The following is a 23759-nucleotide window of genomic DNA, read 5'->3' on the forward strand; positions in this document are numbered from 1 at the left end:
AATCATCATGCATTAATATTGTAATGAAGTTGAACTTGATTATTAAACAATTCATTAATATTGTAATGAAGTTAAACTTGAACGTTAAACATAATTCATTAATATACTGTAATTAAGTTAAACTTGAGACGGCATTGTACAACAGAGTAGTCACGTGGCGCGTCATTCTCTACAGGATGCACTGCAGGGAAATGAACATTTAATCATGAAGGCTCAGTATGTATTTGTAGCCAACGAAGTCATTTTTATAGTAGGCTAATATAGCTAATATAAATACATACAGCATGTGTTGCCATCATTATAAGGCTTATATAAGGCTTTTAATTTTTTGCGGCTCCAGACATATTTGTTTTTGTTTTTTTTGGTCCAATATGGCTCTTTCAACATTTTGGGTTGCCGACCCCTGGCTTAAAGCATCATAACTAAAAAAATTTTGCCACAATTTTACTGAACGGATGAATTTGCCAACATCAGAAAAGAAATCATTGATTTTAAAAAACTTTACCAAAAGTTTCATCCAGAAAATCATTCATGTCCTGCAGTGTGTATACATCATCTACATTTCCACACTGTGATCCAATTTCGGATATATCAGAAAATGAATCATCATCTCCCATCTCCATACCAGCATCCGTACATTTTTCAACCATATTGGCCATTTCACAAACCTCATCGGAAGCCTTTTCAACACTAACCAAAGTTCCATCAACTCTTACAGCGTTTTTTTTTTTTTTCTAATTCAGAAACGTTTGGATTTTCACCAGATTCAATTACTTTATCAATCTGTCTTTCAGTAATCTCAACATTACCCGTACTCATCATCTGAGGTGCAACTTCAGTTTGCACAACCTCTACAACAGGTGTAACGTTAGAACTGCCACTTTCTCCAGCAGTGGAAATACTAGGCCTCACTTCCAAAACATTAATCTGGGCTTCATGGGGGCATAAATACTTTTTGTGCCCCATGTCCCCGCACTCAAAGCACTTAATGCTTCCAGTATTCGCATAAATAACAAATGCTTTCCCTTCATACATGACTCTGAAAGATATGTCTAACTCCAGTTCAACATATACACCTGGCGTCTAAAAGACATCACATGTTTCAGCAGCATTTTTACATCCCAATGGAATCATCTTTATCTCACTAGCCAGTTTTCATATCTTAACAGAGCCTTCTCATTTCGAATAAATGGAGGCACATTAGACACCGTAACTTTAGTCGTTGGAGTAACAAGCGGTGAAATAAAAAGTAAATCCTGTCACTTATCAAACAATTTACTAGCTCATCTTTCTCGACGAACACCACAACAGCTTTGTTCATCCGCGATGCTGAAGTAATGTTTCCATATCCAACTTTTTCCCCAATTGCTATCAGCACATCCTCAACAGCAACTCCCTGCGCTGGCACACACCTTACTCTGTGACGAAGTGACACATTTGGTGCTACCGCCTCGGGGGTAGACGCCATCCTATCGCCGCCTCAAATCTCGCAAAAACAAAAAGAAACAAAACAAAATCAAATGTGTACATGTGAATTTAAAAAAAGAGAAAAATAAAAAGTTTAGGCGTGAAGAAAACACCAATTCAGTCAAACTCTCCCTGTTATCACCCTCACATCCACCCCAAACACTCCCAGCATGCACTGAGAGAGAGAGAGAGAGAGAGTAAGGCCTTAAAGAGGAGAGAGACGAGAAAAAAGAGGTATAGTGTGTGTGATTTTGGATACTTTAAGGTTTATAATCAAGTTGGTCTATGCTGTTTGCCTAGTCTTCATCACGAGGAGAGTAGAGAGAATACATAGAGAGGAGAGAGACAGTAAATCATTAATAAGTGTGTGTATTATGACAGACTCAGATTCATAGAACTGGATTGGAGAGGCATTGTGTGTTATATGCCATGCCAATAATATGCTTTATAAGTTTGTAAAAGCAATACATTAAAATACCCTTTTAAAAATTTATATATTAGTACTATATTATATATAGTACTGTTTCAGTGAACTTGAACAAGTATACTAAAAACATTAATTTTCACTAGTTTTGTTAGTATTTTTTTTCAGTGCTTTGAAAAATAAGTTCAATCTTTGTAGACTATAAATACATATGTACTATATATCATTTATTTAAATATGTGGGCAACAAATTATAGATTCATTTTATTTAAAAATTATTATATTATTCTTATTTATTAATTTAACTATAGGGGTGCGGAAAGGTAGGGGGCCTTACAAGACAATGTGCCCAGGGGCCCCTGAGTTCTTAATCCAGGCCTGCTGTCAGGTCACCAAGGTTGCGGGAAACCTCCAGCCCAACCAGTACATTAAGTTAGATCTCAACCAACCAGGTTTTCCCCGAACCTCCTTGTTTGCGAAAGGGGGTTTCCTACTCTGTGACACCTTTATTATAACAGGACACTTATGTAGCAGATTGCTCAGCCCTCTTTGTTCGGGCTTCAAAGGAACATGACATACAAGAAAAAAAGGAGGGAAACCCCCATTACCTTTTCTGCCTACACAAAGAAATTCCCCTATATTAAAAAGGACATTTAGAACCCAAAATTCCCATTCCGAAATTCACCCAACTTTTGGAATTTGTATACTCCCTCAAATAAGCTGTGCGCCTTGTATTTTTAATATTTTCAAGCATTAGATAGAATAAGAATGTGTGAATTAGATTTGAATGATTCTGGCTAAAGTGAGATTCGTGATTTTTTTGCCTAAAATAAAGATCCCGATTTTCTCTTGATTCTGTAGATGTAAAATAAAGGTTAATATGAGTGGGCTGTTATTATTGTCATTCTCAAGCATGTGGTAAATCAGCAATAAGCTTTCTGTACTGTTAGTTAAAATGCTAAATTTTGTATAGACTTGGAATGGTGGACTTGAACAGACTTTAGATTTGTCCTGGTCATTAATGCTGATAATAATTCTGATGTTGAATTATTCTGCTGTCATGTCCACGCATTTTGTCGCGGGAGCAACAGTGAGGATGAGTCGAGGAGAACCGGCTCTATCTGGCCAATGGCAGCAGGAGACTCTGAGGTGCGAAAGGATCAAACACCTGCAGCGCGGATTATATTTACTTCTAAAAGGCTTACAGTAAGACTATGTATTAAATACATTTACAAATACAAAAACGAAGGAGGTTTTTGCTATAATTTTAGTTAGTTTCAGTTACTTTTGTATGTGCACAATACAGTTTCAGTTAGTTCTAGTTTTTGAAAAAACTTGTTTTTATTTTTATTTTAGTTAACGACAATTATTTTACATTTTAGTTTTCATTTTTTCGTTAGTTTTCCTAAACTATAATAACCTTGCAAAACACCTGAATACATACCGACACTATGAGGACACACCGTGACCATAAGTCGGGCAGCATAGAAATGGTCAAAATAGCATGACTTACAACCTCCCGCGTTTTCTTATGCCCTATTATTTACGGTGAACCCGTTTTTCTGTGTGTATTTGTGTATGCTCATTGTGTATAATCTCCCACTATTGTTCCATCGCTGCTATTGCTGCTCCATACACATTTCTGCGAGTCACAGTCGCGTTTCATTAGTCTAGCGAAAGAGCCTCCTCGTCAGCGATCGGCTGGATTTTATCACGCTGCATTGGTCGAGCAGCGGAACCCTAAGCCGCTTTTCCACTATCGTGCTGAATCGTTCTTTAAACAGAACTGTTCCATTCCGTGCCAAACCGGGCCAGACAGCACGGATACGGTTTCATTTTCCACTGTCGTGCTGCGACAAAGCTCTTTAAAACATTACACAAAACGCATCAGTAGTTGCCTTGGTAACGCAATGTAAACGGCTCCCTTTGTTCAATTAAAGTTAAATAAGAGCCGAAACTATTTATTTATTTTTTTCATAAAAGCAAAAGCAACCATGTGACTAAACACTGTTATGCCGCTCTATCATATAGGGGTGCTAAATATAGGTAGGTGCACCCTTATTTATTCAAATGTTGCGCAGCTCTGGCTAAATTTTATTTGGAGGGAAAATTACCAAAATGTAACGTGATGATTGAAAATAACTGGAGGGGAAATAAATAATATTTAAAATCTCTGAACATAACAGAAAAATAAACAATGATAAGACAACAATAATAATGCATTTGCATTATAGTGGCAGAAATATAATTTTGGACAGGCCTTGTCAAAGGTGAGCGGGCACTTTCACTAATAAAAACACAGCACTTAAATTATTTCATTTTAAACAATTATTTAAATTACACTGCGTTTTTATATAAAAAGTTGATAATGATATAAAATATACTACATTTTGATGGTAAAATGAAACCAATTAAGCGATGGCTGTTATTTGTTTTACTATTCAAACATTAAATAACGAATGCAGCAAGTGAAAAAAAAAACAAATATGAAAATATATCGCAGGATTTAAAGCATATAAAGCACTATTATATTTAGCAAAATAATGCTCTATTATCTTTTTATTTTGATCATTTTATTTTTATTATTATAATTATTTTTGTGTTCATAATTAACTAACAAGCTGTAGGCGAATTATTGCTAGACGTTTTAGAAAATATTTGCGTAGCTATATTAAAGATCACCACAAAAAAAAAAAAAAAAAACACAGAAACATGTTACATGCCTCATAAATGTCATATAACTTATGTATAATTGAATCATATAATTGCCTATAGCTGAAATGATAAAAATTGCTCATTTTATTTTTATAAAACATTTGTGAAAACGTATTGATATTTTTTAAGTAAAAGCAATACTGACATTTAAGAATCCATATTTATTTAATTCATTCATTCTTTTGACTTGTTTATTAGTGCATATGCTATAATATAAATCATACAACAGTACCTTGGACAGTTACAGTGCCGCTCCGTAAAGCTTTCAAGCAAAGTCTTTTGGACGGCCGACATTACAACACGAACATGCCGTCCTTCAGGTGGTCTCGCCGGTATTAACAAGCTGTCCTGGCTTTGAAATAAAAAGTGCAATTATTTCCTCGTTGTTAAAAGAGTCTGCAAGTTCGTGTTCCATGGATATAGTGATGTTGTTGTGGAATTTGGACATCGACGATGCAAAGCGTGATTTTATTCGCTTTATTCGATGCGCAGCAGGAAAAAAAAGTCAGCAGCGCAAGTCGCTTGCATGTCTCTCCCGGATCAGAGCGAGTTTTGTGCTGTGTAATACAGCGCTGCGTGCAATAAACTCACATTCAGGCAAGCGATGTAGGTCTGTATTCAAGTCAATAAAATAATAACTTTAATGAATAAAATATCTTCGTTAGAATGTGATGAGTTATTCACTTCTCTTCCAGAGACTGCTCTATGGTTTTAAAATCCTTTTCAAATATCGTTTAGACCTGGATCATTATTTTATATTAAATGTACTGTAGTTTATTGAGGATGTCTGATGACTAGCGCGCTTCTGCTGAGCCAGCTGTGGTAGCTTAGCAACCGAGTCGCGACGTCAACACACAGAATCTGTCAGCACAGTTCAGCACGGTTGTCTAACCGTGCCGAAAATTCCGGGCCAAGAACTGTTTGTAATCGTGCCGCGCCGTTCCAGGCTCAGTGGAGAAACAACCGTAACCGTACCGAAGTGTTCTTAGAACGGTTTGGCACGATAGTGGAAAAGCAGCTCTAGTCAGCGATTGGCTGGATTTGATGTCAATCAAAGCCGATGACACGCAAGGGAGACCTTTAACAAAGAGCATAGAAAGGTGATTCTAAGATCTTTGCCTTCAATTCCAATGAAGTAAACTCTCAATGACCTCGAAAGAGAACTATTTGTGCATCTTAAAGGTAAGAACTGCTTATTTACTGTTTATTTTGTGCCATTTGTTAAGTTAACTTTAAACATTGTGTGCATGATGAGTTAGTCAGGGTCATATCGCTAAAGGTGCGACATCATTAGCAGAGTAAATCGTTTCTGTGACCCAGTTTGTTTATATTACAGTTATATGACATGTATATTCATTTTTTAGCGATTGTACTACAGTCTGACAGCTGCTATAATTGTGCTAGAATGACAAAGTCCACTAGTCTTTAAGTTTATATTTAATGGAACGCGTTACGCTTTTGGCCAGCGGAGAAATTAAAATGGTCGTGCCCAACTGAGTCTGGTTCCCTCAAGGTTTTTTTTCTTCACTCCCATCAGGTGAAGTTTTTTTTTCCCTCTCCGCTGTCGCCACTGCCTCGCATGGTTCAGGATTGGTAGAGCTACGCACCGATGAATTTGCTCTTCAGTGTTTGAACTCTCAGTAATGATTAAATCACACTGAACTGAGCTAAACTGAACTGAACTGAACTTAAACACTAAAACCTGAACCACACTGTTCCAGTTACTATGACCATTTATGTGAAGCTGCTTTGACACAATCTACATTGTAAAAGCGCTATACAAATAAAGCTGAATTGAATTGAATTGAAGTTACTGGTGAGTTGGACATTTTTTGGCATAGAGGTAAAGTTGGTTTTATATTAGCACATTCGGACTATCCCTTTAATAAAACAATTTTATAAATGTATTATTTGCAAACTTTAAATAGTCAAATATTAGCAGCAAATGACTATCAAAGTACAACATTGTTCACACTAAAATAAACAGTGTTTTTGACAGAGGTAAAGTTGGTTTTATATTGGGATATTTAGATATTCTCCTTAATAATATAATTTCAGAAAAGTATTCTTTGCAAATTCTAAATAGGGAAATCAGATTAGCAGCAAATGACTTAAATTAAAATTTATTATGAAATGTACAGTGTCTAGTCTTAACGATATGTTGTAGCAAAGATGTAAACAACGGGAAATAATGTTCGCCACCGCTAACGATTTAGCCACAAATCCATATTTATCAGTCAAACTGCTATAAACACACACACATACTCTTCACAGGCACGTGCAGCCTCTCTCTCTCTATATGTGTGCGCGACTTTGCATTGTTTCTCTCTATAGGCAGCTTGGATGATGAAGTCGCAAAAGATATGTGAACGATTCATGGTACTTCCGCAGGCATATTCTGGATATGTGTAAAAGACGTCGTGTAACGCGTTGATTTAAAAAAAACTACTGCAGAGCTCCCCTATCTGGTGTGTAGCAGCAAAAAAAAAATCAATCCAGGCTCACACAGGTCTCATCCCACACCTTGTGCTTTATTCTGTCACCAGCGTCACCACAGAAAATAACTTAATCTGAGCATGAGAGAAAAATAAAAATACACATCGCTCCCACGCACATGCGCTTCTTGTGTTACAGATAGTTCGTAGTATACACACGCACACACATAAACACACACAAACAATGGCACACACACACTCTCTTAAAGGAGCCGCATCTCATTTTTACTCGTTACAGACACTTGTCAGATGTTATTTTAGAGAGGGAGCATGAGGTTCACTGTTAACATAAAATGCGCATGCTTGTACAGGCGTGATGTGGAGCCGATCCACGAAACGCAGCACATTATGACGATGACCAATCAGAGTCACTTGAGGGCGGGTCTTTCAGAGGAACTAGGAAATATATCAGTCATTTTCATGTTAGCTGAGTAGCTGTGTATAATCAAAGTGAGATTTATGAAAAAATAACATGATTTCCTTCAAGTGAAACATGAGCACACATTGCTTTGCATCTTATTAACACAATCAAGCCTTAAAATTACGTTCTTGACTACCCCTTTAAACATACACCTTATTTTAGGTATTTTACAAATATGCCATTCTAAAAAAAACAAAAAAAAAAACATTTACTTTAGAATGTTGGAAGCAGAAGTGCTAAAACACAAACTTGCTTCTGGGTTTTTGTCTACAGTGACATCATAATTTCACCAGTGTATAGGGGTTGGTTTGGTTATGTATTGGCTTTTTAGGCTCATTTTATATCTGCATTCACTGCCTTTCAGACCCAATCTTGTGCCTTTCCTTTTCATGTTTACAGGAATTATGTGCAGAGTGATCAATGGCAATGATTGAATGTAGTTCGAAAAACTTCCACAACAGGGAAGGAGAAAGTAAGTGAATTAAATTGTTCCCCTTCGGATGGGGAACTTGCTATTAGTGGATTTATTCATTAATCCACGAATGGGGGATTTCGTTTCAGAAAGCCACTCGTCTGAAAGAGTATACAACGGGCCAATGAATTGGCAGCGTAAGCTTGTACACGTGTGCCTTATTGCCAATTAGCTCCGCATATAAGCACAGGGGAAGCAAGGAAATGGGATCCTTTTCGCTTCAGAGACTATTACAGCCTCCTGAGAGAGTCGATGAGGGTTCCTCCTGCTGTGATCCAGCGATTTCGGGCGAACAAGAGCATTCTCCCGGTCCAGAGTGTGTAGACGCAACGGCAGACGGTCGAGCTGGGTTTCTCCCTTGCCTGGCGTTCTTTGGGTCCGGTCCTCCAGAGCGGTGCGTATATAGTTGCAACTTCACAAAAGAGCAACACAGTCGTGTATCACGTCCTTTTCAGGATGGTGCTCTGACTGTGCGTTTCTGGATGCGGTGGTTTCCTGTCTCCGGCTGATGGGCACGGGCACTGCGTTGCATGTCTGGTGGTCCAGCATGTTAATGCGCTGCTCGCGGGCTGTTCATGTCGTCATTGCGATGCCATGACTGTTGCGCAGTAAAGATCGCAGCTAGCCTTTGCAAAAGGGCAAACCACCCCAGTTGTTCCCTGCTTTGCAGCGGGCACTCGGGCAGATCTGAGGGTTCAACAAGAGATAATCCGTCGCCCACGGGCCTGGGACCTCTCGCTCCTCCAAGCGCTCCATCTAAGCTTCGGGCGGGGGAAGCGATCCGTCTAACAGATGGTAGCCCTTACGCTTGATGATACCGGAGACCAGACATCCACCGCGGCATCGGAGGGTGGGCTTTCATTGTCCGATGATGATCCAGACCCGCTCGCCCCCTTCAGGCAGGTGAGCGCTGTCAAAACGGATCCTGAAACGGACATGTTAGCCTTGCTTTCCCGGGCTGCTTCGGCCGTGGGTTGGAGATGGTTTATCCCCCAGCTCCGCGGCCGGACCAGCTAGAGGGGCGTTCCCTTCTTCCCGGAGGTGCACAGTTGGCTCACGCGGACTTGAAGGGCACTTTTTTTCTGCTCGTGCTGCGTGTCCCTCCACCCTTACTACTCTTGATGGTGGAACGGCCAGGGGGTATGTGGCGATTCCTCAGGTTGAGTGCGCGATGGCGGTTATTCCGCGTGGCGCCTCTTCTTGGCGGGGTCCGCCTCATCTCCCATCCAAAGCCTGTAAGTTTTCTGCTCCCTCGGAGCTAGAGCTTACAAAGCTGTGGACCAGGCTGCTTCTGCCTTGCATGCGATAGCCACCTACCAGCGCTACCAAGTGCAGGCGCCGGCCGAGCTGCATGAGGGTGGGTCCAACCCAGGCTTATGAGCTTCGCACCGTAGCTGACTAAGCTCTTCGGACTACTAAGTCCGCTGTGTGTGCTTTGGGGAGGACGATGTCCACACTAGTGGTCCAGGAGCGTCACCCTTGACTAAAACTTGGCTGATATGCGCAAAGTCAACAAAGTCCGCTTTCTTGACTCGCCCATATCCCAAGCTGGTCGGCGACACTGTCTGCGAATTCACCCAGGAATTCGAGGCGGTGAGAGAGCAGTCTGATGGGTGATGTCTTATCGGTGGCTCCGTAAGCCCGCTCTGCCCGCCGTGCCATCCATACCTGCTCCTCGCCGAAGGCGCCCACCTACGAGAGCTGCACCGCCCTCGCACACGCCTCTGGTGAAGAGAGCACGTCGAGCACCTCGGAAGCAGGCAGTCCCCCCTGCCCGGGACGCCGCTAAGTCCAGAAACAGACCGCGAAGCGTCCTCGGGACAGGTCATCTGAAGAAGAGGGAACTTGCTCTTTCCCCGCTGGAGGGCGGGGCCCCATTTCCAATGGCACCTTTTACTGCCATGAAATGAAAGGGCATTTTTCCACTTCCCCGGATGTGACAGCCCGAAATCTGCCAGTCTGAGACACTGTGCTCTCTAGCTCGCAGGTTCGGTGCGCTCCGCCAGTGGCTCACGAGCGCTGGGAGCCCTGCCAGTCTGGGACGCGCCGCTTCTCAGCTCGCAGGATCTACATGCTCCGCCAGCGGCTCACGGGTGCTGGGGGGACGGTCTCCTTTCTCCCAGCCCTGAGCCCCCTCTCTGGAGTCAGGGTGCGGAGCCAGAGCGAATCGTTCTCCTACAGCTCTTCCGCGGGACCCTCGCGCTTCCCGGATCAACACACCCGCTCCGCGGTGCCCCACCTCTGGAACGTCAGCGGTTGTAGCGCGTTTTGAACCGCTGTCTTCACAAGCTGCCGTTGAGAATGCTTACGCAGAAGCGCATCCTCCAATGTGTTCGTCCTCAGGATTGGTTTGCAGCTATAGACCTGAAGGACACGTATTTTCATGTCTCCATTCTTCCGTGCCACCGCCAGTTTCTGTGGTTGCGTTCGAAGGTCGAGCGTGGCAATACAAGGTCCTCCCCTTCGGGCTCTCTCTGTCTCCGCGGGTCTTCACCAAACTCGCGGAGGGTGGCTTAGTGCCCCTTTGGCTTGCGGGCATCCGCATTCTCAATTATCTGGACGACTGGCTGCTTTAGCCCACTCGCGGGAGTAATTGACTATGCACAGAGACGAGATGCTCTGGCATCTTCGCCTATTGGGGTTGCAGGTCAATCGAGAAAAGAGTAAACTCGCCCCGGTGCAGAGGATCTCTTTTCTCGGGATGGAGCTGGACTCGGTCACCATGGTAGCGGGCCTCTCTGGAGAGTGCGCTCGCCTGTTGCTGAACTGAGGGAGCTCGACAGCAAAATAGTGGTCCCACTGAAATACTTTTAGAGGCTCCTGGGGCATATGGCATCCGCTGCGGCTGTCACGCCGCTCAGACTGCTCCATATGAGACCACTTCAGCACTGGCTTCTAGATCGAGTTCCAAGACGCGCATGGCATGCGGGCGCACATCGAGTCTCTGTTACTGCGCTGTGTCGCAGCACCCTCAGCCCCTGGAACGACCCCTCGTTCCTGCAAGCCGGTGTGCCTCTGGGACAGGCGTCCAGTCATGTTGTTGTCTCAACAGATGCTTCCAACACGGGCTGGGGAGCCATGTGTTGCGGGCATGTAGCTGCGGGCCTGTGCCCAGCTGCATTGGCATATCAATCCCCTAGAGCTGTTGGCAGTGTTCCTCGCTCTCCACCGTTTTTCTCCGGTGTTAGAGCAGCAGCACGTGCTGGTCAGGACGGACAGTACGGCGGCGTCAGCGTATATCAACCGGGGGGGTATGCGCTCTCGCCGCATGTCTCAGCTCGCCCGCCGTCTGCTCCTCTGGAGTCATCCGCGGCTGAAATCGATGCGCGCGATTTACATCCCAGATACCTCCATGTGTAGTCCCTAGACACGAGGAAGACTTAGGTAACCTGCCGTCTGCGGTGGTTGATACCATCACTCAGGCTAGAGCCCCCTCCACGAGGCGCACCTACGCCCTGAAGTGGAGTCTATTCACTGAATGGTGTGTCTTTCGCAGAGAAGACCCCCGAACTTGCCAGATCAGTGTTGTGCTCTCTTTCCTTCAAGAGAAGCTGGATAGCAGGCTGTCGCCATCCAATTCCAAGGTTTACGTTGCCGCCATCTCCGCTCACCACGACGCGGTGGCTGGCGGCACCATGGGAAAGCATAACCTCATCATCCGGTTCCTCAGAGGCGCTAGGCGAATTAATCCAACTCGCCCCTTTCATGCCCTCTTGGGATCTCGCCATCGTTCTCACGAGCCTGCGTTCAGATCCCTTCGAGCCACTCGATTCAGTATCCTACCACTCTCCTTTGAGATCAGGTAGTAACCCTGCAAGCGCTGCCCCCGGAGGAGGCAGACCCAGCCCTTTCCTTACTCTGTCCAGTTCGCGCTCTGCGCATTTATGTGGACCGTACTCAGTACTTTAGTTCCTCTGAGCAGCTCTTTGTCTGTTATGGCGGATGGCAGCAGGGAAGTGCCGTGTCCAAACAAAGATTACCCCACTGGATTGTGGAGGCCATTTCATGTGCTTATTTGAGCGTTGCATCCTCTTGGGCGTGTGCACGCGGCGCCTCTTTAACAAACTTTTGTAGAGCTGCGGGCTGGGCGACACCCAACACATTTGCAAGGTTTTACAATCTGCGAGTGGAGCCGGTTTCCTCAAGAGTATTAGGTAACCCTTGGTGATTGAGGAAACAACTCGGTGGGGTTTTGTAACACGCTTGCGGTGCCTTTTTTCCTTAACACGGAGAGATGTGCACATTCCTGTTTGTCAGTAAAGTTCCCTGTTCGGTGAGCCCTGCAGATTCCTCCGAGGCACCCAGCACTGACTCAGCGGAGGAGTCACTTGCTGGCCCACTACGTTAGGTCTGCCCGCTGGTCAGCCCGCGTTTTTGGGTATAGGTGCCGGCTATGTGCGATCCCCTCTGGCGATCCCATATGCTTATTCCGCCACGGTAAAGTACCCCCCTGGGTGGACCCGTGTCTTCCCTATCCGCTAACCACCTTCTTATGCGCACTCCCCCTCCTTAGGGTTAGTCCATATGTAGTTCCATTTTGTCTCCCTTATTGGGTGCGGATGGTCTCCGCAGCGTACTGTCGTATTCCTAGAATTATCTAGACGCTAGCGACTCCCATTGTGAAGTGAAGTGGGGATAAGTTAGGGCCAAGGGCACGTTGGAGGATCGCGCCTTCCATGATTTGGGTACGTCACACTTGCCTGATTGCCCTCTCATCTGAGGCGTTGGTAAGGTGCAGTCATTATGCCATTTTCAATGGCTCCCATACGTGGATTTTAACATCAAATCCACTTATAGCACTGGAGTTCCCCAACCGAAGGGGAGCGTTCTAGGTTACAGAAGTAACCCTTCATTCCCTGAGGAGGGGAACGGAAGTGCTATACTCCGTCGCCATAATGACTGTCCCTTAGCTGTTTAAAAGTCTCTTCAGCTTAAAAAGGATGCCGTTTGCTGGCGCCAGGTGTGCTTATACATGCTCAGTTAATTGGCAATGCAACACACCTGCGCAAGCTTACGCTGCCAATTCATTGCTTTTATTGGCCCGTTCAATACTCTTTCAGACAAGTAAATGTAAATATTACAAAAACATTTGTGAACAATAATCATTTGCATCTAGCTAATTAAAGATAATAAAATTGTCACTTTGCAAACCTTCTTGCCTCAATCTTGTGTTTCTTTTTTACAGGAATTGCATGAAAAGTCATTGATGACTGAGATCGAATGGAGTGCGAAAACCACATCAGGGAAAGTGACAGTAAGTGAATTTAATTTCCTTCTTGACACTGACCATGTTAGAATAGGAAGTAGGGATGTTTCAATAAAACTTTTTCCTTCCCAATACTGATTCTCATACCTGAGCTCAAAGAATCAGGCAAAAGCAAGTACTAAACCGATACCTGAGTGGGTATCTGTAAAAACAGTTGTGTATAATACTAGCCCTATTTAAATTGACAGATTAAATTTATGGTGTGCTTCTGACTCACCATATATAAAATATTACAAATACATACAGCAAACTAGGATAAAGTTTTCCAATATTACTGTAAAAAAACAGTGCAAAAAAGAGATATAAAAATGAATATGAATACTATAAAAAAATAACATCTTTGTATCTTAAAATTCAGAAACTTTTTAAAAAATAAAAAGGCACTTCAGCTTTTAAAATTTTTAAGTGCAACAGTACCTCATGCTCAATATAAATATACCCTACTGGTTTCACACATCTCAGTATTTTAAAGTGCAACTCTTAAGTAGTAAATTAAAATAAATATAACTTAACAATATATGGGTTTCCGCTTAGAGATGCACATTAACCAAATATTAACCGCCAACCGATATTAAATGATCATTTAATAATTTTTAAAAAAATGTTGTGTCTATTTTGGGTCTGACAAATTGGCCTATTGCATTTTAAACTATTGATTTATCTTATTATGCGAACAACAGCATAGAGCATTAACAACAGAACATTATGAAATCTTCATGCACAGTGTTTCCAACAGTATAGAAAAAAAGGAACTAAATAAAAAGAATAAAATAAATAGGCATACCCTAAAAAATTTATTTTCAGTTAAATTACAAATTTAGATTACAAAACAAAACCACTGACTAAATTGTTTTTAAGAACCAGCATGCTGTTTATTTCCAATCATGTTTTTTTTTGGTCTTTGTTTCATAAAAAAAAAATAGCAGGCAAATCATTTGCTCTGCAGAAGATAAGCATTCAATTAATGCTCCACTCTAATTCTTATATCACAACGTCTGTCAACATTTTTAATAGAATTCTTTATTTTAAAGATTATGTCTTTAAATTTTACCTCAGTGCTTGTGTGATTTTAGTTGCACTATCCTCCTTAGCACAGAAATATCAGTATATCAATATAGGCTTTGCTGAAAGGCTGGTTATATCTTATCAGCAATGAGGTAATAATAATGTTATTAGAGATTTTAATGGGCCATGACACCCCCCACTTTCGGTTGAAGTCTACTTCAGAGTTTTTTCAAAAGATGCATGATTAATGGGCGTGGAGCTCCGCGAGCATAGGGCAGGAGTGGGCGTGGCCAGCAGGGGAGAAGGGGAGCGAATAACTGTTGTTGACAGTTAGCTCACAAAATGAGACACAAACCATGAGGAGACGCATGAGTTTATAGTTCACAAAGTTAAAATGCAACGAAATAAACAGTAATTTAATGCCCTGCTACATTTGTTATTCGTAATTTCATATACACATAACCACAGTTTATATCATTATAAAGATAAGTGTGTACATGTAAACACTATAAATGAGGATTCTCCCTCGATCCATGTGTCTAAATTATAGATCTTGAATGCAGACTCAGTGCAGCAGGTCTCCTGACCTGTCTATTTTAACCATTAGCCCTGCTGGTAATATAGAAGATTTAGGCAAACACAGCAGCACAGCGATGTGTCTGAATGTGAACGAACTCCTGATAAAAGTAATCGTCCGCCATTCTTCAATTCTCGCACTGCTCTCCCGACAAAAATGCTTGCAGCACACACACAGCTTTGCTGTATGATCGGCCCTGACAAGATCGCAGGGAAAAAACATGCAACAAACCCCGTGGATCATGGAACCAAACACATACAAGCCTTCATGAACAGCTACTGCGTGCCGTTGGTACGTATCTCACAGCTTGCTTGAAACTGGCAGGTCTGCCTTCGGAAAGCACATGCTCTCATGAATAATTAAGCAGCCGGCTCTTCTCATAGGATAAGAAAACTCCGCTATGAATAACAATGAGAAACCGACGCATCATCATTGCACTTGCAGTACTGCGCTACGTCGCCGATTTTGATCCCGCCCCAAAAATCATTTTAAACGCAGAAGTTGAAATTAGCTGACAAAAGCTCAAAATTATCCAGTTTTCCCCACAATTAAAGCTGACAGGTGCTAACATTGTCTTAACTGATACTCAACACAAACACATCTGTTATTATAAAAAAAAAGTTCTCCAGGGTGTCCTGAACCTTTAAAGCCCATATAGATTTAACATGAGAGAACAAGCACTGATCTATAATAGATACGTGATTACAAGCCGTGCAGGGGGATTACAAGTTATAACACACAATTAAATACAAATTTTGCAAACTGCACAAAATGAGGCAACCATTTTAATCACATCTACAGGTTGTGATCTGGAGGAAGAAGAAATTGGTCTATATGAACTGTGAAACTTACTAACAATGACAATTTTAGATGTAGGAGGGCTGACCACCGTTTTTGACTGTTTTTCCTGGCCTGTTATCTCAAAGACATTGTTGTGAAGACCCTCTCTGATTAAAATATACCCTTCTAATCATTTATGATAAACACTTATTTATAATGTCACTCATGTAGCCAATAGTATTATCGCAAAAATTAACAGGGTGTCCGCGGGGTTGTAAAAGGTAGTAAAAGGTAGAAAATAAAATTTGCCAAAATTAAGGCTATTAAGAAGTATAAAAAAGTAATAAACATCATCTGATGAGGTATTAAATTTTTAAGCGCAGTTTTTCAGATACATTTTCCATTTGAGTCAAGTGTAGGCCTTTATTCTAAATTTTGCATAGATTTATTAATATAATGAGAGTAGGACCTGAGCGCTCTCTTGAAGTGGAGTGCGCGCGCGCTGAAACAAACTGGCGGGTATCTGGCTGGCAACCATATAGGCGAGCTCGCCTTTGATTCAGTAATTAAATTAAAACATAGGGAAATGCAAGTTTTCGGACCTCAGGCTGGAGGAGGCAAGATTTAAAGACTGCCCTTTGTCTGTAGTTGGCAACAGCTGCGATAGCCACGTGTGCAAGAAGACGATTATATTGGCGCTACATTAGTTTATATAAGCTGTCAATCACTGAAGGCATTCAGCTGCTGGATGACAGGGAGCTTTTGTGGGTAATGTGGGAAATGCAAACGGGGTAAGAGTGAAAAGAACTCATGACAGCGATTATGTGTTGAATGTTGATCCACCAGCCGAGAAGGTGCCCAGATCTCGATGCGTTATTCACTGCGTGTTCAGCGCAAATGTCCACTATAAATGTAATATCTAACACTACACAAGTCATCGCAAGAGAAGCTTGCCTTTACTGAGTTTAAATTAAATCTGCGGCTCATAACAAAGAGCGATATTGCGCCGGTAGTCAACGCGAGAATCCTGCTCTGCCTCGGTCGGCTGACTCGCCTGCTTTTTTCCCCCACAAACACAGAAAGCTGTAAATGAGCGCATAATGAGACTGAGCATTTAAAATGACACAAACCCAAACCAAGACTTTTAAAGAATGATACAAGTGAGACTTTTCTATCTTTTGTCCATTCTTTCTTGAGGTGTATATTATTTTCTATTTAGTTATTGACGACTGCTCTGCAGCTTTCAGCCTTGAATTGAATGATTTATAATAGTCTTTCGTTTTCTTTGTAGTAGAAATATTATTTATTAAATTGACATGCATATAAAAACAATAAATAGTTAGGCTGGCTTGTGTAGCAAGCCAGACTACTGTTATCTTATTTTTCTTCTGAGACTAAAAAACAAAACGCATCTCCTCCTAGAGCTTTCGAGCTATGACCACCAAACTCACACCAAACCTTCAACCTGGTCTGACTCGGTGTGCTATATCTTTTCCAACTGATCCGACTTTCGGTTTTCCGAAAAACGTCCCGGGACCGTCGGAAAAATCCCATTGACTTAACATTGAACCAGACTGTGACCTCATAACTCTGCATCAGACTGTCACACAGACTTCTAACTGGGCTCATTTAATTCAGACTACCTAACTGCCAATACCTGATGAGCTTTTAACTTTCTGGCCACGCCCTAGTAACCACTTTTGGGACCCTAGAAACTGTCCCATAGACTTCCATTCAAAAGACATTGACAGAAGTCATTGACTTAACATTGGATCAAACTTTGTGAGCTCATAACTCTGCATCAGACTGTCCTACAGACTAATGGCTGAGCTCATTTAACTCAGACAACCAAACTACCAATAACTGACAAGCCTTTAACTTTCTAGCCACTCCCTAACAACCAGATACTGCACCCTAGCAACTTTCCCATAGACTGCCATTATAGAGGCCCAGATTGATATCGTCATGCTGTAGAGTTATAGCAACATGCTAATAATGATTAGCTAAGTACTTTAACACTCCAGAAATGCTTAATATCTATCTATCTATCTATCTATCTATCTATCTATCTATCTATCTATCTATCTATCTATCTATCTATCTATCTATCTATCTACCTACCTACCTACCTACCTACCTACCTACCTACCTACCTACCTACCTACCTACCTATCTATCTATCTATCTATCTATCTATCTATCTATCTATCTATTCATACTTTTTAAAACTGTTTAAACTAAATAAACTATTACCAACAGGCTTTCACAAGCCAGCCTCAAAGTTTGTCTCGACAAACTTTAATAATCTAGTTCTTACTGCAATGCAATTTTTGTTTGATGCAAACCATAAATTTATTCTTCATAAAGTAATATAGTCAGACTTTTTATAGCAGATAACTCACATTCAAGCACATTCAAGAATGATATTGAATGATAATAAGAAATGTAATTCATTGTTAGAATTATTGTCATTAGGGCTGCTCGATTTTGGGAAAAATCATAATCACGATTATTTTGGTCATAATTGTAATCACAATTATTTAAAATGATTACTGTTAAAGTCAAAATTATTAGTCCTCCTGAGAATTTTTTTTTAAATAAATATTTCCCGGTATTTCCTATAATATTTTTTCTTTTAGGCTTATTTGTTTTATTTTAGCTAGAATAAAAGCAGTTTTAAATATTTTGAAACCTATTTTAAGGTCAATATTATTAGCCCCCTTAAGCAATGTATATTTTGGATTGTCTACAGACTAAACTACTGTTATGCAATGACTTGCCTAATTATTTTAATTGAATGCTTGTATTTTGAAAAATATCTAGAAAATATTACGTACTGTCATCATAGCAAAGATAAAAGAAATAAAACAGATATTAGAAATGAGATATCAAAACTATTATGTTCTGAAATAAGTTGAAAAAAAAACCTTCTTCCCGTTAAACAGAAATTGGTGGAAAAGGGTTGCTAATATTCAGAAGAGCTAATAATTCTGACTTCAACTGCATATACACAGTTACTTTCCACCCTGCAAAAGAAAGAGAAATAAATACAATGGAATAAAAATATGAAACAAACTGTGCTTTAAGAATCTTCAGTGTAAGAAAAAAACTTCAGCTACAAAAAGTCCTTCTGTCAAGAGCAGTGAGGGATTTTCTCCTTGTTTGATTAATAATGATAAAAACAGGCGGCAGCAGGGATATTATGCATGGTCACTTCAGTGGTTTCTTTTTTACATGTCTTTTGATTCTCAACTCGTTTGTTTATTACACAAATGAGGGTTAATATGAATAATCACTAAATACCGCATTTTGACACCTATTTGACCAATAAAGCGCTCACATTAATGACTTTAGATGTGTGCGCTCTGCTCGTCTCAGTGTGCGAATGAGACCGAATGCTGACGCGTGCCGCACACACACACATAACCATGCGGTCTTTCGTGCTTTTAAAAGCAACAAATGTGTACAACTGGAAAGGGGTGGTATATGATGCAATAATCATTTATCTCGATTTATGGTTTTTCATAATCGTTAGAAGCCGAAATCGAATTTTCGATTAATTGCACAGCCCTAATCGTCATCATCGTCATCATTAATATTTTATAATTATTAGACCTTTGTTTTGCACAAATATTAATAAGTCATCACAGAATTAGATAGTTGTCTCTGGTTTTTGTTAGTTCTAGTTGAGGGTTTTTTTTTTAAATGCAATAAACCACTTAATATACAGTTTGCAGTGTAGCTCATTCATTTTTGGTGGGTGCTCCTAAATTTTTTCTGGTGCTCCTAAAGATTTTAAGTTGGCAGCACCGGTGCTACTAAGTAAAAGAGTTATTTTCGAGCCCTGACACATGGAATTTTTTAAATTTATCTGTTGTCTAACTGTGCGAAGAATTCCGGGCCAAGAAAGGTGTGTGATGTTTTTAGAAAAGCGGCTATTGACATATATGACATTGATTAAAAACTATGGACAAAGACCCACTGTGACACCTTGATTAATCCCTCTGCTTTACTTAAATGTATGTTATCTGCAATATGTTATTCCATTTGAAAATATATTACATTTCTGCCACTACGGTTGCAGCTTGTGCAAGTCGTGCTGGTAATAAAATTTTTTGAAGGTATTAAAAAAGGTAGTAAAAGGTATTAAATTCAACTTAAGAAGTTCTGTATATACCCTGATTAAGCTCTGTGCTCAGCCATAGTTCGTTAAACTTGAACCTTTAGTTCAATGAGATCATATTTTATATAAAATACTCTTTAATATAATATGTTTTTCCTGAGTTTTAAAGCCTGAATACAAGCACCACAACTAAAAGTTTGACACTAGGCTATAAACAAACTCTACCATGACCGTCACCTCATCACTATCAACCTGTTCACTGTGAGATATTTAATGTCTGATAGCACCTCTAGTCTCGTTTAGCAACTTCTTTGCAACCAGCTTTACAAAGACACCTAACAGCTTTAAAAAAAATGACTTATGTGGTGTAACTGGTGTGCTTGAGTCTTAATCTTAAGCTTGAGTTGACCATACACTCCATAATTTTAGGGATTTTACAAATATGCTATTCCAAAGAAAATTACAACAACACAAACTTGTGTTTTTAAAACACAAACTCGCTTCTGGGTTTTTGTCTACAGTGACATCATATTTCAACAGTTTATAGCCTTTTCGACCCAATCTTGTGCCTTTCTTTTTCATGTTTACAGGAATTATGTGAAGAGTCATCAATGGCAATGATCAAATGGAGTGCAGAAACTTCCACATCAGGGAAAGAGCCAGAAAGTGAATTTAATTTCCTTCTTGATATGAGCAGAGTTTCTATCCAAAACTGCAAATATAACTTATTCATTCATTCATTCATTCATTTTCTTTTCGGCTTAGTCCCTTAATTAATCTGGGGTCGTCACAGCAGAATGAACCGCCAACTTCTGCAGCACATTTTTACGCAGCGGATGCCCTTCTAGTCGCAACTCATCTTTGGAAAACATCCACACACACTCATTCACACTCATACACTACGGCCAAATTTAGCCTACCCAATTCACCTGTACCGCATGTCTTTGGACTGTAGGGAAACCGGAGCACCCAGAGGAAACCCATGCGAACGCAGAGATAACATGCAAACTACACACAGAAACGCCAACTGACTCAGCCAAGGCTCGAACCAGCGACCAGCGTGCCTACCAGCACTACCTACTGCGTCACCAAATGTAACTTATTGCAAACAAATTAATTTCCTCTTTGACAATGACAATGCTAGATGTAGAAGGGTCAAGTGCCATTTAAGGCTGTTTGTCCTGGGCTGTTATCTCAAAAACGTTGTTGTGATAACTCTCTTTGAGTAAAATAGACCCCTTTCTATTAGGGATATCAATTTCCACAAAATCCTGTGATTCGTGATCATTTAAATTAGTGATAAATTATCCATTACTCATTAATTATCGCTCCATAAACACAACATATTAAGTTTTGTAATATTAAGCAAATCACCCAAGACTTTTTCATTTGTAGACTTTCAGTAATAATAGGGGTGTCATGGTTTCGATTTTTAATCAAAATCGATCAAAATTTATGCTCAATTTCGATTATCGAATAAAAAAAAAAGAATCGTCGATGCTGCCACGCCCCCATGTCACGTCAGCTTGGCTTGCCAAGCGGGAAATAACAGGCTTGTTGAAGTGCTTGTTAAACTGCAGAAGCAGGAGACCCGTCGACAGAACTTAAACCCTCTCCTCTTTCAATGAAGTCGCCGGTGTGTAAGCATTACGGATTTCCAGTGAGTTATGTTGACAACATTCGTGTTTTCGACAAAAAAAACACAGTTTTGCAAGTTCTGCTATGTACGTATTACTTACGGTTCGTCCGATAGACAACACCGGCATCGCGATCCTCCGCCCGCCCCCGTTGCAAATCCGCTCGCGGAAAGTACACACTCAGGCCCTGTTTACACTGTCTTTGTTTTTAAATGGCATTTAAGAACGACAACGATTTGACATCCACAGTGGCGTGTAGCATTTCTGAGCAGCCCTCCTTCCTCTCTACCTCTGAAAATGCACATCACGTGACCACACAGACACAGACGCACTCACAGCCATGCGCTCGAGACAGCAGGTCCAGGCAGTCAGAGGACTGCTTCAATCTTTCACTCACTTGTACTTAGTCATTTTAGCGCACACCTCGGATACTGTTGGCTGGTTCCTGTTGCTTGTGCGTCTTTTTTTACCGACGTCATTATAACGACACAGATCACTGCCTATTCACAAGTCCCGCAGAAAAAAGTGATTGACAGGTGGTAATTATTTGTGTATCTTGCCTTTATTCATTTACTGTATGATTTGTTTATGGGTAAAACAAAGGCCATGCAGGTCAGGTAGTTTAAACTGTTAATTAATTGGTCATTAATTAATTAATTATTCATAATTGAAAATCATATCGAATCGAGCCTTTAGAATCGAAAATGTAATCGATTCGAGGATTTGGAGGATCGTGACACCCTTAGTAATTAATAGCCTAGTCCTTATAAACAGTCCGTTTAAAAAGTACATCATTAATGAATTTGTTACTGAAGAATAAAACCAATACACAAAATGCTTTTTGCATAATTATCACTGCAAAATAAGCTAAGTGCTCATTTTATATATAAACTATAAATGTAAAAAAATAAAGAAATTAAGTAATAGAACATTATATGTAAAAAATCTAATTGTATATACAGTAGTAGGCTAGGTTAAATAAAGGTGCCTTAACACTTCTGTGAAGAACAGATTATATATGATAGGTGACACACTCAATAAACACTTGGGGCTTGATCTCAAATAGGCTACATTATTTAAGGGCATTCGATAAGACATTGATAGGGTTTGTTGATGTCAAACTTATGTTTCCTTTTTAATATTAAGATATTTCCTCTTTAATGCTACTATTATCCCTCATAACCAGTAAAATAACCAGCCATTGTATTTCATGTATTTTAAATGTAGATTTTCCTACCAGTTTGATGCAGGCAAATAAAATTTTGGCCAATCTTACATATTACTCTTTCACCTGAACTCGCTACGAGTAAGATGGAGAAAATGAAAGCACATCAGCATAGATGAAAATTCAGATGCTTAAAACATAATCTGTAAAATAACGACTTATAAACTTTGTTAGTTTTAAAGTTTGTAGCAAATATAGGTCAGATGTTTGGGATAAACCAATCACAGCAGAGCATTAATTAAATACTTCTTTTTCAGGGAGTGAAACAAATCATCCACTTCATATATTTTTCTTGAAAAATTATGTATTTTTTGTTGGTCAGTTATCTAGAAAATAAAGAATGAATAACATTTGTGGTGAAGTGTTTCAAAAGAAGTACTGCTATTCAGACCCAAAACACAAACTTTTTGGTAAATAAATAAAATAATATAAATAAAATTAAAGTGAAACACTCACAGTTTCAGGAAAGCCTATATTAAACTGTTTTCACTGTTAATAATAAAATCAGCCATTGCACTGGCCATTGTTAATTTAATTAATTTAATCAAGTAATTTGCAGGACAGGCTTTAGAAGCTATTTGGAGCACGGAACGTGTTCACAGATTACCTAGGAAGAACAAATTTGGTCTGAAGGATGAGAGAACTTAGAAACTCAATGTGAGAATGAAGAGGTTCATTGCATGTCTGGCCGTGACGCACAATTTTTTTTATTAGAGTCTACATGCACCAATTTGTGCCAGTCTGTCAGATGAAATTGCTTAAAACACCTTAAATATTTGAGAGAAACTAGTTAAAGTTTGGGTGGCGCAGTAGGTAGTGCTGTCACCTCATAGCAAGAAGGTCGCTAGTTCGAATCTCAGCTGGGTCAGTTGGCGTTTCTGTGTGGAGTTTGCATGTTCTCCCCGTGTTGGCGTGGGTTTCCTCCGGGTGCTCCGGTTTTCCCCACAGTCCAAAGACATGCGGTACAGGTGAATTGGGTAGACTAAATTGTCCATAGAGTGTGAATGGTGTCTGTGGCTGTTTCCCAAAGATGTTCTGCAGCTGGAAGCATATGAAAACATATGTTGGATAGGTTAGTGGTTCATTCCACTGTGGCAACTCCAGATTAACAAAGGGACAAAGCCCATAAGAAAATGAATGAATTAATGAGTA

At 40.5% G+C, this 23759-nt stretch overlaps 2 long non-coding RNA genes across 2 annotated transcripts in view; one reads left to right on the forward strand and one right to left on the reverse strand.

Moving 5' to 3' along the window:
* Positions 1 to 2219: 2219 nt before the first annotated feature.
* On the reverse strand, positions 2220 to 7892 carry LOC147832165 (uncharacterized). The gene is made up of 3 exons (XR_015518249.1): positions 6421 to 7892; positions 5626 to 6061; positions 2220 to 3631 (listed from the first exon to the last, which is right to left on the reverse strand). It is a non-coding gene; the product is annotated as an uncharacterized LOC147832165 (long non-coding RNA).
* The window catches only part of LOC141379267 (uncharacterized), a 55581-nt gene continuing 34231 nt past the window's right edge, over positions 2410 to 23759 (forward strand). The window contains exons 1-4 of the long non-coding RNA XR_015518247.1: positions 2410 to 3097; positions 7922 to 7994; positions 13180 to 13248; positions 20336 to 20411. This is a non-coding gene — a long non-coding RNA (uncharacterized LOC141379267). The remainder of the gene's footprint in view (positions 3098 to 7921; positions 7995 to 13179; positions 13249 to 20335; positions 20412 to 23759) is intronic.

The sequence above is a fragment of the Danio rerio genome, chromosome 20 (assembly GCF_052040795.2).
Source record: "Danio rerio strain M-AB ecotype USA chromosome 20, GRCz13ab, whole genome shotgun sequence".
Classification (NCBI taxonomy): Eukaryota; Metazoa; Chordata; class Actinopteri; order Cypriniformes; family Danionidae; genus Danio; species Danio rerio.